Below are 17,000 nucleotides of genomic sequence, written 5' to 3' on the forward strand. Positions count from 1 at the left end.
TCTGTAGTATGAGACACATTCTTTTACAGTAGCTGCTTTATGTTTCTAAAATAAGGAGAAAATACCCCTCTGCAAACATTTCTTTCTCACGTGGGATCAAACATTTGGTAAGTACAAAAACAGAACACCAGTGAGACAGCCGTCCTTCATTCTTGCTAGGTCCTTCAGTCAGAGTAACTGCAGGCTTGGGAGAAGGGGAAGAGGAGGCAGGCCGGAACCAAGACGAAGAGGCAGACAGGTTCAAGAACTGCTGTCGGTCCCTTGAAAGGCCCAGAGGAAGAGAGCATTGAAATCCGCTGCTTTTTAAATGCTGAATGGCAGTACCTCAAGTAAGGAAAAAAGCCTTAAAAAATAATTTAAAAACAGTAGTTGTAAGTACACATAGTGAGCCTGTGTGTAAAAGAGGTTATAACCTTTCATTAAGTCAGATTCATCTGAATAATTTTTAATATAGTGAACTCTCACTGACTCACCCCGAAGGCTAAGATCTTGCTATGCTTTTCCTCAAAGCAGTTTTTTATTGTCAGCATTAAGTCGCTGATAAAAATGAGAGATTTCATATGTAAGTGCTGACACAACCCTAGCTACAGAGTTCTGTGCAGCATACTGGCATAGCTGTAATTAAAAAGACAGCCTACATCAAGAAAAAAGCTTTACCACAAATCTTTTTAGTGGATCAATACAATATCATCAGTGACATCTCAACAGGGATGATAAAGGAAAAAGAGGCTTCTTAGGGAATGATGAAAACTTATATGTATATATTAAAAAAAAATCTTTTGAACTCTGTGGAAAAGAAGTCATTAAATCGACACTCTAATTCTAATATTAAATACAAAGAGCATAACATGTCAATATGTGAGATGTTTGTTTCTCTGTCTTGCACTACAGTGTCACTGCAAAGATATTTAAGGTAACACAAAACACCAAGAAAACTGAAATAAAAACAGTACTGAAGAAACAATTGCTTAAAAGCTTCAGAACAGAAGTTTAACAAAATCTACAAGAAGCAAAGTCTTCACAATCACTTTACCAAAACAATGAGCAGACCATAGTATTTGGCTTACAAGGGTGCAAGATATTTTCAGAAAAGTGTTCCAAGAATGACCAGAACAGTTCATACCACGAGCTTTATTCTTTATGTGTCCCTGAACACCATCTCCCAAGGTTGAATGTCAACAAGTTCTAAGTCACAGCACAAAGTCACAAAAAGTAAAGTTTTTACTTAGAAAAACAAATATTCATAGGAACCAGTAGGTAAGAAGTTTCTTGGAGGGCCTTTCAAACCAGCCAAGCCAAGCACACAAATTCAATTTTGCTCCAGTGATATTACTGCTCAAGAACCTGAAGCTGTGATGTGAAGAAGTTTCTGTGATGACATTTCCCTCTCCATGGCTCATTGCTGCCTTGTGAAATTTAATGAGTAAAATGCAGCCTTGGAGAAGGAGGGAACTGGGGGGAGAGTTATTAAGATTTTATATGAGAAGTTGGTTTGATCAAAAATGACAATACTTAATTTGAACCCCAGAATCTCATAGTCTTTAATACTATTAACAGGACTGTGTGTGCTGTAGCACTTGTAATAGCATTTCTAAAAAGCAATTGTACTCAAATCAAAATTTGCAATGTCAGCCTGTTGGGATGAAGAAAAAGTCTACCATTCTGGTAAACCATCCCAATTATGACTTCTGGGAAATCTCATTTATTTCTGCAATTGATTTTTTCTAAATTCTGCTTTGAGCAGGAGGACAGTGCAATGGTTTTGCTGTCTCTTACACTGCTGTTCTTCTGATAATGACAATATTGATGCCAGTAATAGCATTTTACCACAAAATGTTACTGTTTGCTAGGTTGTCATCATTTTTCCTGTTTTGCCAACAGGAAAAAAATTTTGTACTGAAGGAAAAGACAGAAATTACTTTAGCTTGATAAAGACCCAGGAAAATCAAAATATTATTATAGGATCTTTAGAGTTAATAGATGACAATGCAACAAGTGCTAGATTAGGGCTTTATGGGCAGAACAGTCTGAATCAAAAGAATGAGCAGGACAATTTAGCTCTGAATGCTGAATACTGTTACTGAACCTCGATCTTGGGGTTACAGCATGGGTACAACCCTGTGCTGTGCTATGCAGATGGTCAGAGTAGATAAACACAGTATTTCCTCTAACCTTAAAAATCTGTATGTCCTTTTTCCCCTGGCTCAGTTCCTTGGCATAGTCTGTCATCTCCCACACACAGAAGGCTTCCTCCCTCTTGGTTTTATGTTCTTACCACCATCTCCACATTCAAATACTACCAAGAAATGTTCTTTGCCCAATTACTCAGAAGAAGTCTGTTGCTATTTAAACTTATTCTTCAGAGTATTCACAGGCCATTTTACCATCTCCACCCTTCTGATTACAGTAGGACTCCTTTTCTGAACATGTAACATCACACACCTCCAGTCTCTCCCCATTAGGCCTGCAAGACTCCGTCACTGTTAAGCTGCTGGCAGAGAGAACAGCACACCTGTGCTGAGAAGGACCAGTTTAAAATGAACAAAAAACCACCCCATAAATCATCATTCATTCATAAAAATCATAGGCCATCATACTTTGAAATTCAGCAAAGTCTTCTCTCTCCAGTTGTAATTACACTAACCTCATAACACACAAAGTGGCCGTAAGATGGCACAGCCAAATAAGCTGCAAAAAAAACGTATCTGCTTGACTAGCTGAAATACTTCATGACTTGTTCTTTGCTTTTGCTGTGCCATACACAAAACAGGGAAAGTAGGTATCTCCACAACAAACAGGAGTTTCAGTCTTCAGCATCTGTACAATACAGCATTTAAAGATGAAAATCTATTTACAAGAAGAATTAACTTTAAATTTACTGAAGGTTTTGACCTAAAAAGGCCTAACTGTTCTTTTTTTTTTTAATTGGGTATATCTAGATTGATATTTTCATTTCATTCTACTAAAAGAATAATTTTTATTGGGGGGGGGGGGCGTTTAAACATTATTCTTAGCAGAGCTAAATTTAGCCACGTGGGAGTTACCAGGTTCCCTTTAGACACATTAGAACTCCTATCCAAAATGCAGAATTATGATCACAAATTATATTTCTTAGAGGATGAAGCCTGACATGCAGATTCCATAATAAATTTCTAATGATACCAACTTGGAGGGCAGCATGAAACAAACAAGAAAACACAAATCCCAACTATAACACTTGTCCATGCGTATAAATGCATACACACTGCATGTTATCTGCAAAAGTAAAACAGAATCTGTGATTGGCAGCTGGGCAAGATTCATACATACATAGATAATAAAAAAGTGGCTTACAGCAATGTTTTCCACCTTCAAATAAAACACCTGCCTATTTCTAGTTCCTTATAACTTACTGCTTCTCCCCTTAATATCCAGTCTTTAGCGTTCTCAAGTCTTCGTTCAACTTCACGCAGTACTCCTTTTTTTTAATATTCCTTCTCCACTATTGGTACTTTTCCAGTTTAAGATGAGGACTTTAAATGCAAGAATACAGACAACTATACTCTTATAAAATAAGCATGTCTGACAAATTTTTAAGTGCAAGATCTGTCCTGCATCCATTTCCATGGTCCCATTATTTTATTCTGGACTTAAGTCAAGTTAGGTTTAGGTGAGACCCTAAAACAATCTGCAATTGCCAGCAACCTTGTATTTAACTGTTCCTACTGAAATCACCTGGGGTGGAAGGGGAAGCTATTAATCAATCTGGTCAATTCCTCATTAAGTAATCAGATGCAGAAACCCCCAACTGATCTGGAAGGTCAGGCAGAGTGAGAAAACCAGTTTAGAAGATCATTATCTTTTGTCTGTAGCTACACAGGCGTTCAAAAATAGCAATGCTTTTCCACTGTATTTTTGGAAGGAGATCAGTAAACAAAAGTATGGGGCTTCTTCTATTGTGAATGCTTGTTACCAATCAGTAACAGATCTGGGTTCCACAGAAGCTGGTATGGTTATGCAAAACAGCACATGCACACAAAAACCTAGTACTATGATATTTCAGGAAAATCAAATTAAACTTGACTGCTGAAAAAGCTTCCAGAAGACATCATTTTGTCAAGTATTTCTCTGGGAAACACTTCCACAAGTTCTGTTAAAACAGGTAAAAAGTAAGCAGAAACACCAACTTTTATAAAATGGATATAATTATCTCAACCCTTTTTTTTCTTTTTTTTTTTGGTTGGTTGGTTGGTTTTGGTTTTTTTTTTAATAAAGGCATCAAATTTGTTGGAAGATTCCTTTTGCTGACACTTTGGGAGACACTTTAAACATACAATATTTTAAGTCTACAAAATTGTCTCACTAGATGGTGTGCACAATTAAACCAATTTTGGCAAATGTTGAAACCTAATTATCAAGGTTAATTTTCAACAGTGAATGTACCATTTAAGACAAAGCCAGTTTCTTTGTGATTTTAAGATACCATTTTACTATAATGTTTACCTTGATGTTTCACATGCTCAAAGTCTCATTCTCATGACAATTTCTTTAGAAAACAAATCCTATTCAGGGCTATTGTAGTGGCTACCGCTACAAATATCTTCTGGCTGGACAGTAAGACAGAAACATTCGTTTTAAATCTGGCAAAGTGCTGGCTTTTGTTATTTAAGCACCAGAGCACCAGGAGGTGCCAGGACCTAAAATAACAGTGCTGCTGCACATAAGGACCAGCTGTCCCATCCACCTGGATGTGACTGTGGGGCAGGAGCTGGGAGGCGACACAGGGGACACAGTGGGTGGCCATGGGCAGGGGCACCTTGGACTGTGTTACCCAAGGGTCACCAACACAGGCCAGAGGCATTTTGGTGCGTCTCCATTTGAACTTTTAGACTGCTAAATACAACTTCAACACTACTGATACTACTATTCAATTAGCTCTATTACTCCTTCTGCTCCCCTAATGCAACAGTACCTGCAGCACATATTTATTCAGTGACATTTCAGAAACATTTCACTCTCCATAGAATAACTCTTTTCCCTGCCCTAGTTACAGTTTCACACAGTTCTATGTTTTCAAGTGCAAGTTTGCACAGAAAACACCATTTTACAAAAGAGTTTATTATCCACCTTTTCTGAAAAATGTAATTCTTTTCAACTACTCTTGTCACTGACTTACACAGATTTTTCTCTTGAACTTCAAAACTTAATCCCCTAGCTCTTTATCATCATGTTTAGAATTCAAAACACAGCAGATCACATCAACTTTCTTGCAAATACTTTTATGATATACATTATGGTGGCAAAATTTCCATGTAGTAAAATCTAACCTTGAAAAAGATGTATAAACATAAAAGCAAAGTAAAAGCAATACATTTAAGCTTATTTTTCTCATCACGTTAACTTCTTTAAATGGAAGTGATTTTTAATTATTCTCTCTCTTAAGCTAATAGCTGTGTTTCCTACTGCCTGTTAAGGCAATTTAAAATAAATAGCTGAAACACTGTGAGATTGTTGGCTTCACATGCACCTTTTTAAAAGTCAAATCACTAAACTAAATAATCACTAAGTTAATCCTGCAACTGGAGCTCAGTGAAGTGCTACTCCCTAACACCATCAACACCTTTGAGTACTACTCCTCTTCAGGTTCAAAAAACACTCTTGGGCTCATTCAGATACTCCAACACAATGACCAGTTCTTCTAGACTGAAAAAACATATTGTACACTGGAGAAGTAGGTATCTGGGTGTGTAAGGATAGGAATTACATGTGTAAGCTGGTGAGATAGAAACCTATTTCTGCAAAGGGACTCATGCTCATTTCACAATGGTAAGAAAACCAAACCAAAACAAACAAAAAAATGTAAATACAAACCCAAATCAAACAGCCAATAAGAATATGAATGTCAAGCCATACACAACAGGAGCAAGCATGGCAATAATATATTCTCTTTATAAATAAATAGATGTAATAAAATAAATGAGTGACAATCAATTTTCTTTTAGTTACCTTTACTGAGGTATAAATGGAAAACAAAACTAAAATCAATTGGTTTAAATCATATGTTTCTTGCTCACTGTTTTTTATCAAGAACTGGCTGAAAGAGCTTTCCAGTTTAGTTTAATTATAATCAGGTTCAACAATTTTTAATCCAGCCACCTTGATTTACTTCAGGCCACTGAAATCACTGTACATACGATCAGTTGAGAAATTGTTATGTGTTTGATCCTAGCTATTAGTTATTCAATCTCCTACTGTACACTGCATACTGATGTCCCCCAGCCAAAGCAAGTGTCATCCTCTAAACTTTAGCCTACTGAAGTTATGTTTTGACTGTTTCTTACTTCAAGGTCCCTGTGAGACTTTTCTACTTCCTGATGTAATATTTTCCCTATCAGTTTTCACTCCAAAATAGGCACAACAACAATGAAAATCGATTTAATACCTCAATGGTGTTTTTTTGTATTTAAGTTTTCATTATTATATGATTATGGCACGTAATGGCGATCTCAAAAGGACATGTTCATTCTTTCACAATAATGGATAAAGACTTATGACTTTTTTGAAAGTAAAAAGAACTAGATACAAACTATTAATAATCACTGTAACACACTTTGTTACATACTGTAACATACTACTCTCCAGTTAAACTGCAGATGCATAGTGTACCATGTATCTTGAAAGCTCTTGGAGTTTAACAACATGTTTCATCAGCCTAAAACAAATTGATTCAAAAAGTAGACCCAATTAAGCTCCCCAATTTAATTCACTGGATCACAGCTCCTAATGGCTTTTTCTACAGTAAAATCCATATTCTGATATGGAATGGTTTTTGTTTAGTTCAGTTTGGTTTGTTTTCTAATTAGAGCCAGATTTCTACTTCCAAAGTATAACATATTAACAGAAAAAAAACCCCAGCATTTAATAGCAACCCATAAAGAACTGTTCTGTACTCTCCTCTAGGCACAAACTTGGACTATGTTTAGCATGGACCAAATTCTCAGGGAATGCATAAAGCATATGTGTTAACGTATTCTAAGTGGCTATCAGGAAAGGGGATAGGCTGACAAACGAGATATTACATCTTTGAGCATCTAGCAGTTTCAGAGCAACTCGAGGCTGCAATCAAAACATCCATTAGAGTGCTCCACGTTTCAGAACAAGCAAGCAAGTGGTTGTCAGTGCATCCAGTAAATCACCTGATCCTATTACAAAATCAATTACTGCAGCACATTTCTATTGCTACACAACCTGATAATGGCAAAATGATATTGGATAGCTACTCAAGGTCAAGAAAACTGCCAAAAATATCTGAAATTTGTCTTTTTATCATGTAAATCCAAATTATACAGCATCCTTTAAATGGTATAGTTAGAATTAAAAATATAATTACCTTCTTCGGCTGATTGAGACATTCAATGGATAGTCTCTGCAACTGCTCTGATGTATGACTGCAAGATAGAAGATTGGAGCAGCAGGTCGAACAGCCCAGCCTCTTCATTAAAGAAGAAATAATGCTGCAGCCACAGCCACACATTGACTTGCTCATCAGACGAGTTTATTCTTAAAGAAATTGGGACCAGTACTGTCCCATAAACACTCAAAATTGGCCAGCTGCCTCATTCTGCAGCTCCCTGGCTGAAATTAAGACTGCTAAACAGAGAAGGAAGAAAAAAAAAAGAAAGAAAAAAAAGGAATGTTTCTCAAAAAAAAGTCAGCCAGTCTCATCAGCAAGTAATACCTCGCATATAAAAAACGGGTACATTTTTCCCTCTGCTCCTCTTTGCAAAGTAAGCTGCTTTGAAAAGACAGACAGCTGTCTAAGAGAGGAGCAAATTCAGGGATGGCAATCTCTCCAAACTGCTTGCTGACTACTCCTTCGCTGGCTCTTGTCACTTCCAGTCTGTTTTGCCCTCCCCAGCAGCGCAGCCTATCCAGCCTGGGCCGTGGCCAGAGGAGGCTGTGCCAGCCCAGAGCCGCCCGCCCCACCCGGCACAGCCCCACGCACTCGCCCACGGACCCGCCACGCCACAGCACAGAGCAGGTGCCTGCCTGCCTGCACACCTTTGGGGCTGCCAACCTGCTGAAACGCCTCTCCTGGAAAAGGACCTTCCAATTACAATGTTTGACTGCTACACTCCCAGACTGACTACTTGGAGCATCTGGGAAAAGGGGAAAAAGTCTTCTTGGAAAGTCAGAATGCATGAGAAAAATGCTATCCAGGTCTACCAGATCCTGAAATAAGAATGGCTGCTACAAAGCTATGAGAGTGAGAACATCAGGAAAAGGCAACACAGATTTAAACCCAGGAAGAAAGAAGCATGAAAGGATTTGTAGTAGAATGTCCAAAGGTACGGCAACCAAATCTCAAAGCAAGTTAGAGGCAGATTGTGTAAGCAGCTTTAATAAAGTCTTCAAGGAGCTCTTTGCTCTGAGAAAAATAAAAATTGCAAAACTAATTCAAATGAGCAGTGAGACATAAACAGGTCTCCTAACCTTTAAAAAGAAGTATACTCAGCTCAAAATACAACACTGAATACCCCCCCAATTTAACACATAAAAAATAACTTACTGCTGGAAAAATGTTCTTGTTTGCAAGAGGTAATGATGCAGTAACTGTTTACTTTTTGCCTTTTCATGGGGAAAAAAATGCAAATAATATTGTAAAAAGCTTATTTTAATTGGTTCAGGATGGTATGGTATGCAATACTATTCTTGAAAGTAGAAGGTCTCACATTAACACAATTGCTTAACCTGATTACGGGATAATCTGACTTGAAATAATTGTCACTTGCATTTATAGAGCTATCAGTGCTTGTTCAATAGCATCCTTTTTAGCAAAAGGTTAAGAAAAATACAAGTGATGTGAAAGCAGCTGAAAAGAACTTCTGGCTTTCACAATGCATTGAAAGCTTAATTTCTCTCTTGCTCTCTCCCCTCCCCTTTATTCCCTCTCTCTTCCCCCCTCCCTTTCCTTGGTTTAAAGCTGAACTGAGCCTCTCCCTTCACCTTGCTCTGCCCTTTTTATATTTATGTTCCTATTAAATTGATTTCCAGTAGTACCTATATACAAGCATGCACAACAAATTGAACGGTAAAAAAAAACCTTCCATAGATAAAGACTACAGATGCAAACAAGCAAAATAATGCAGTAACCTTTTACTCGCCTGCTGGAGGTACTGTCTGCTGCATAGAATTTTAAATCCTCATCTGCAGATGCAATTGAGCTGGCATTGCCAAGGACTTTGCTCTTCCCGTGCTGATTCTACATGGCTATTCATCGAAAGAGCACGTTATATAGAACATTTAAAGTAATATCAGGTGAAATTACTTAAATGTCTTGAACCAACTTCCAAAAAAAGCAGCTATAGCTCTGACCAGCCACATTTCAGAGATATCTCAGACACATTACTGAAGAAAGTCTTATTGCTGATGCATGCTTGCCAGCAATGTGCAGGATGTGGAAGCAGAGAGAGCTAATGAAAAAAATTAATACACAGATTTAAAGTGCAAGGATCATGCTCCAATGCTCAACACTTCACATATCCTGCACACCACAAAAATCTCTTTACAGAAGCATATACTGTTTATAGGGCTAAGAAAATGCTGAAAGCAGCCCCAACATCCCCTTGCTTCAAATCCTGGTCTCTCAGTAGACTACAGATGAGTTCTTACACAAGTGTTCTTACTGTACCTGTATTTCTGATATAGAGACTAGCTTTTTCCTCTGGCAGCATGTAGCTAAGGATTACACAGACATACTTCTTAACAAGAAATAGACTAAAGGAAAGCATCAATATTTGGGATAATGGTTTCAAGCCTAATAGGGTTAGGAAGTACAAGGGTACTTCACTAGAATTTGTATTACTCTGGGTAGAGATGAAGTGCCAGCAGTGCAGCCTGCTATTTATTATTTATGAATCCTTCTCCTCCTCAAGTCAGCTTCCTTAATGTACTATTGATCCCCTGGTGCATGCAGATAGAGCCAGTGACTGACAGCCACAGTTTCATAGAAGTATCTGCAACACAAATTAATATCTTTAAGAATATTAAAGTAATTTTACTGGGGGGGTTTCTATCTATGGACAGCAGAATTGAAGTCCTACTCATAGTGACACGGTTAAGAGAAGAACAAACTTTTTTCTCCTCACCAAAAGCATCCTATGGTGCCACTTAAAACATGAAGACAGATTTGCTTAAATTTTACACAAGTGGTACCGCTATATTTTGTTTATTTTATTTTTCTTGTTTCTGATCAGTAAAACTTTAATTTAAACTTTATTCCCCATGTTTCACCTGAAATTAAAATTTCTTGCTATGAATCTTTTTCTTATGTCTCTGTTTCTAACTAAAGTATTAAATGTATCATGTTCTCCATAATACTCATTGACAGGATAGTCATGGACACAACATCCTCAGAACTGTGGTTACCTTTCAGAATACCATCAATTTTGATCATTATCTTAGCTCTCATAACTTCCACGAACTTGGTCAAATCCAAACCTTAAAGCAGAGCAGGGTTGTTTATGGTTTTAAAGAAACATTTACCATGCTAACAAAGCTTTCTTGCAATATTCTACATCACAAGCCACAGACTGTTTCTTTTAAAAAAAAAAAAAAAAAAATGCAAAGGAGACATGATTTTATGCTAAGGCCATGCTTTCCTGTATGCAAAATCTCAATAGGCAAGCAGCCAGACGCTCTTAAGCACCGATGAAATATCACTTGGACACAGAGGGGAAAAGACAGTAGACTATGAAAAGTGTAAGTAAAAAAGTGCAGCTTAGATATACATACAGAAACAACATATAAATTATGAAATATAGTTACTGAACAAGTAATCAAATACAACTTTGAACTTGTGGAAAGTAGCCTGTGATTACTAATGCACAATTAGGACAAAATCACTATACTATATAAAAGACATTGTAAAGTTTAAATGTCTAAACTTATTGCAGAGTTCTAAACATACAACACAGCTGATACACAGTAAGATGCTAAAACTGAAAAAAGCCAACAGGTTTATTTGTTACATATTTGGAAAAAAGCAAGAGAATGAAAGAGAAGCTATAACTTCAATGGGTTTAGAAGGATGGAAGATACTTCTAACAACAGTTCAATGAGTTTAAAGGCAACTCTCCCAAAAGACAGTTGGAAGCACCAGAGACCCTGGAGCTTGCCACACAACATGGCCAGCTCCCCTGTTCTGTCTGCAGCCAGTTCCGCTGCCTTGGAAAATAAATCCAACATGCACAGCAACCCCCTTCTCAATAACTGGCCAAGAAAAGGGTTGGCTGCATGCTTCCTTCAAATGAATGGATCTTCTCAAAGTTATGCTCAAATTGTTGCTTAAAAAAAACCAAGCTGTTTTCAATACATACCTAACTTTATTACTACAGTCAGAATATATTTGTTTGTGCAGAGCAAAAAATTACCACAAGATCAGAATATAGGCTTCTTGAAAGGGAGATGACAGCAATCTGAATGAAGTTTCACAAACCTAATTAAGATAATAGAGGAACTTGTAGTGCTATAAACTCAAACTAAGCTATGTTTTTCTTCATAATCCAAAAGCTGCTTCATATGGGTGCACATAAAAGAACTAGGACTCCTTTCATACACCAGTACAATAGGTATACAGGTAACAGATAACTTCTAATTGAAGGTTTGCTCCTGGTAATAAAAACTTTGAAATCCTACATTGGGAGAAGCAGCAAACTGCTTTAAAAATTGCATCATCTGCTGAGCTCTCAAGATTGCAACTTAAAGATCTGAAAACGGTCTTTGGGTATTTGAGTTCTCATGTCAGAGATAATAAAACAAAACAGAAATTTAAAAAACACCATCACAACAGATGAGTACACTGCCCCTCTACAGACAGATTTCAAAGCAGTTAAAAGAAGGATATATGAGGGCATATCCAATTTCACTCAAGACACAATGTAACAGAAGTGATGGTTTTCAGCTTCATCAGCTTTTCTCAAGACCCCCTCCGTCTCTTTGGGGTGGGGAGAGATGAATGGGTAATCAACCTCAGGCTCATTCTTTCCCCTCTTGCACAAGAGGAATCACAAAAAAAAAAAAAAAAAAAAAAGGCATTGAAAAAGACAACTCGTTGTTCCAAAACTGCAATTTGTACAAGCTTGTGCAGGATAAACACTGGCTGCACCTTCTCAGGTCCCCATCTCACACCTGACTCCCTTTGTTGATGACAAGTTTTCTAACAAAGTCTTTCTCACTCCATGTGTTCAGTTGCCTTTATTGCAGGTGAGCAAGAAAACAAGCAAGAGAAAAACCCCAAACCAAAACAAACCCTGCAACATCACCAACATTTCTTTGACTGTGACTGAGTGATTCCCCCAGCCCCTGGTCCCGCCCCTCTAGCTAGCTTCCCTCTACTTTGCTCTCCAGAGGAATTATACTTACCTTCTCATCTGGTCTGACTACCTAAGTAAAAAAATCACACCTCTTTAACAATTCCCAGCACCTGCTAAAACAGGAGAACGTCCTTTCTACCATCTTCCAGCTATGTGAGACAATAAAAGGTTTAGTTCACACAGTGAGTACAGTCTAATGAGGGCAATCAGTGTGAGGCTTGTGAGGAGCTCTCCTGAGAGAGCAGGAGATGATCCAGTGGCAGATTTCTGAATGCCTTTTCTAGTGGGCTTAAGAACAACAGAATTCATAATTTGGCTTGGGAGCTAAAATCACTTAGCTTGAGTGGTGCTGTTGATAGACATGTGGTTCCTGGCATTAGACAGGAAGCCTACACTTGAGTCATGAACACAGGCAGCAGCAACCACTCGCACCCAATTAGGTATGGAGCTGTTATAGCTAAATACAGGGACATCTGCACAGGAGCCTTCCTCTCCTCCAGGAACGGACTTACAGCTTTAGTAGTCTCCACTTTTCCTTCTCTTCTTGCCACTTCCATAAAAACTACATGTAAAAGACAGTTTTCTGCACAGCACCAGAAACAGCTGGAGATTATAAACTAACTGAATACAAAAATTCAGCAATCATTTAAGTAAAGAATAAATTCATACTACCATATATTACCTATGCATTTTCAGTATACTGAAAATATTACATCGTAAGTATTAAAAGTTGTTGAACATACGCACATGTGCCTGTTTTTAACTGATGGTGATTTTCCTCCTTTAGAGTTTTGGGGAGGAATTTGGGATAAGCATTTAGCTGACTCCCAGATTACAACCCAGTGTTGAAATAGTTAATATTTTCCTCAGAGGTAACCCTCAGGGCAAGCACCAAATGTTTCTTTCCTTCAGAGCTCTTGTTTCAGGCTAGCTGCTCATTAAAGAAGGAAACACTATCAATTTATGCTTGGTACTTCTTTTTTAAGGTGACTTACTTATGAGAGGTACTCCTTTGCAAATAGTGGCAGTGAAACAAAATCCCACAATACTGTGAAAGAAAACTGACATCTTATGGAAAGAGGGATGTTGCTACAACACCTTAGCCTGCAACAAATATCAAGAGGAAGCAAGTAGCTTGCCATCTACTGCAAATTTCAGAGCCACCCATTTTCATTACTACTGATGAAGACAAGAATGAGGACAACCAGCTTCTCAGAACAGACACACCATCACCTCTGTCAGGATGGCAAGTTTTCCCCAAGCAGCACAGGATAATAACCAGGGAATTTCTGCTACACCCTTGGAAGAGAATGCTGCTGGCCTGGTAAGGCGGAAATATGAGTCTTAAATGGTCGTTTTCAAACCCTTCATGTAGCATTGCCAGCAGTAACATTGCCAAGACTTTGTACGTGACCCCTGGTGCCTTTGTTTCCCTGGGGCATATGGGGAGGGATGAGAAGTAACAGGGACATAATCTTACATTTATGTGTCACAAAAGCCTGATGTTTACAGAATATCAGCAGACTGACACTACTGCCTCTTCACAGGTGGGTCCTGCTAAGTGACAAGGAAGGTGTGACCCCACTCCTTCCCTGTAACTGGAAAAAATACCACATCATCCAGTAAGGTGTATTTCTGGGAAGAATGGGCGAAACACAAGAAGTTATCAGTGACAAAACAGTCAACCATTCAATAAAGAAAATATCATGTCAAATCACACCATAAAGCAAGACCTGCAATTCTTTTTGTTCGCTGTAATTTCAAGCAATACTCAGAACACTCTTCTCAAAATGCAACTTACTCTCATTCATAATCTAGGTGTTCACAGAGCTGCAGATAGAGGTTAGATTAATGAAACTCAGTTTTTCAGCAACATTTTTTGAAAATGCAAAAACAAGCAAAAAATAACACACCAAAAGCAAGAGAGACAGAAATTATCCATGTCTGAGTGTGAAAGACAGCAGACCTTCACTTTCTGGTTAAACCAGTAGGAATATTTCAAAAGGAAACCTTACAAGCCCATTTCAAAGTTCAAGAGAGAAGGACAAGAGCCTTATAAAGATGAGTATTTCCACTATATCTCATGTTAAATCAAGAACCACAACAACAATGGAGCTATTCTAATCCTCTATGCTCTTCAGGCTTCGTGAAACTAGTGGATTGGCCTTTATTATGCTTGAGACATAAAAAACTCAGAGAACACTGGCTACTTTAAATAAAAGCTAACAACATTAACATAACCATTATCAAATAATAGATATTTTTTCCCCATTTCTCAACTCTAGCCCCACCTGCAGGCTTTCAGTAAGGCAAAATATTTACTATAAATATTAACTTTTGCAATACTCTCTGTCTGAAGTCCTTATTCACTGCCAAGTGCATTTTCATTAACCCTTTGGAAGCCACGGTCCAGATCTTTCTTGCACAGCATTAGCCATAGCTACAGTTAATACAATCTGTATGAGTGAATCACATGGGAAAATGCTAGCTTAACACCAGTAGGTTATGAAAGTTTAAAAAACTATTTTTACTTTAGATTCAAGTTCATCACAACACAATTATGTTCTATGGTCCTGTTAGCTTTCTCAATAGGAGAAGCTGGCTGCATGTAACAGCAGAAAACATTAACAGATGTCGATGCAAGAGGGGAAAAAAGCACTTTGCCTGTTCACTTTTTTCATATGAGATCATCAGTCTGGTAATCCTAGAAGGGAAACTGTGTCCTCCAGCTAAAAAAAAAAGTTAAGGTAATCCAAAGCTGTAAGTCAGAGAAAGTGGGCATTTTGCATACTGTACTTCGTAGAGGATACTCCACATTTCCTTAACAAAATGAACTTCATCTCTAAAAGTGAAATAGATAAAAATACAAAATACAATCTAAGTCAAGGTAAACAGAAATTACACTCTTTCATCAGCCTCCTCCTAACAAACAAATCTGCATATATTTAGACTCAGTGCAGAATTTTTTCACAAAAATACGTAGCATCCCCATTCTTAAGCTGAGGTTGAGGGGCAAGGAACAACCTATGAGGACATTCCATTATTATGACTGCTGTATACAGAATCTCTTAATATACTTTCTACTACTTTCATCTATGCCGAAATCAGAGAGTGATACAAAAAAAGATCTGAAGCAATGGTTAATCTTTCCTAAACTATCAAATGTATTTATCATTTTATTTGCAGGATGGAAGAAAAAGGGCAATTAGCTTCTCCCTACTTCTGCATGCCATGCCATCCATTTTCTACACAGAAAAATCAAGGTATTATCATGCATGAGCTATACCTAGACAAGCAACAACACAAGCAACAGCAGCAGTACAGATGCTTTAGGACAAGCCTGAAGTGTGTGCCAGAACTCAAAACCGGAGCAAGCTCCATCCCTAATGATGGTAGCTAAACACACACCAGCACAGGGCTATTAACTCCCACTACAGTCACATCTTGAATTTTACTGAACTAGAGCAGCCCAGTGTCAGTGCTCACAGCAGGGAAGTTCACCTGAGCTGCTGCAGGCTGACAGGCAGTGGCAGCAAAACCACTTACACTAGCTTCAAAAACATACTTCATTCCCCTCTCAAGTGTTTCCACCCCCATGTCACCCTTGGCCTTGTGCTGGCACAAGAACCTGTGTAGATTGCACAAGCATTTTAGATGTTATTGAGATAATTAGTTTTATCCTGCAACAATTCTGAGATCTAGATCACTGCACAGATGCTCCAAAATTTCTAGAACTCATGAGTCAGAAGCTGATCAGCAGAATTTATTTCAGTAACACTGCCTACTTTAAAGTGCTCAGAAACTGTAGCCTAACACTAGTTTCAATCATAGCAGTTTTGTTGCTTATGTCAGGTTACACAGCCAATGGTTCCTTGTTTCAAACTACTCTCCCTCCCATACAGAGGGGAATACAGTGGTATAATTGTTCATTTAGTTGGACAGGGAAAAATAAGAAAATTGATTTGGATAAAAAACACAGGAAAAAAAAAAAAAAAAAAAGAAGGCCACGCTTCATAAGATGGCCAATCTAGATAACTCTGCTATGTGCACATGACGTTATCACACAATACAGAGGGAGATGGTAACATGGAGGGTAGAATACAGCCAGGAGGAGATTGGGGATATTGCTGTTTGAGACAGCAGGTTTACCATAGGAAATCAAGCACAACCAAATCCATGGATGTCATATAGCACACTGATGAAATAATTTGTTACTATGTTCCTCACTTCCTTGTCAATAAAACTGGACTAATGCTTACTATGCTTAGGGCACTTGGGTAAAGTAAGAAAGTTAAAGACTAAGTTATTTACTTACTATATTATTAATGAGCAGATAGAAAAGGAAGGATACAATTCTTCCTGAAGGCAGGACAAGAAGAAGACAGCTAATGGGAGAAATAAGTAGCTTTTGTTTCTTTTCCTGGGACCAAAGTTTAGGAGAAATAGTTGTTAAAAGGTTTGACGTGCTGCAGACAGCTTGCCAGGGAGAAGAAAACTCGAAAACTGTGAAGTCGTAGCAATAAACATTCCAAACCCTGCTCTGAGGAGGCTTGAGCTGGATGTGATCTGATGTGCTACTTAAAGCACTCCAGGCATTTAATTGTCCACAGTTGCCATTGCATTAGTGCAGCAACTGGATCCACCATC

General features: G+C 38.1%; 1 protein-coding gene across 6 annotated transcripts in view; it reads right to left on the reverse strand.

Annotated features, from left to right (window-relative positions):
- FBXW7 (F-box and WD repeat domain containing 7) overlaps positions 1-17,000 on the reverse strand; it is a 179,150-nt gene that overhangs the window by 125,762 nt on the left and 36,388 nt on the right. Inside the window, exon 1 of one of the 6 annotated variants that reach the window (XM_069013481.1) lies at positions 3,393-3,646. The exons of 4 other annotated variants lie outside the window; for them this stretch is intronic. The gene's annotated coding sequence lies outside the window, so the exon portion shown is untranslated. Of the gene's footprint in view, positions 1-3,333; positions 3,647-17,000 lie in introns of those variants that run through there. One more of the 6 variants, XM_069013484.1, reaches the window with a different exon arrangement.

Source organism: Aphelocoma coerulescens, chromosome 4, assembly GCF_041296385.1.
Source record: "Aphelocoma coerulescens isolate FSJ_1873_10779 chromosome 4, UR_Acoe_1.0, whole genome shotgun sequence".
Taxonomy (NCBI): Eukaryota; Metazoa; Chordata; class Aves; order Passeriformes; family Corvidae; genus Aphelocoma; species Aphelocoma coerulescens.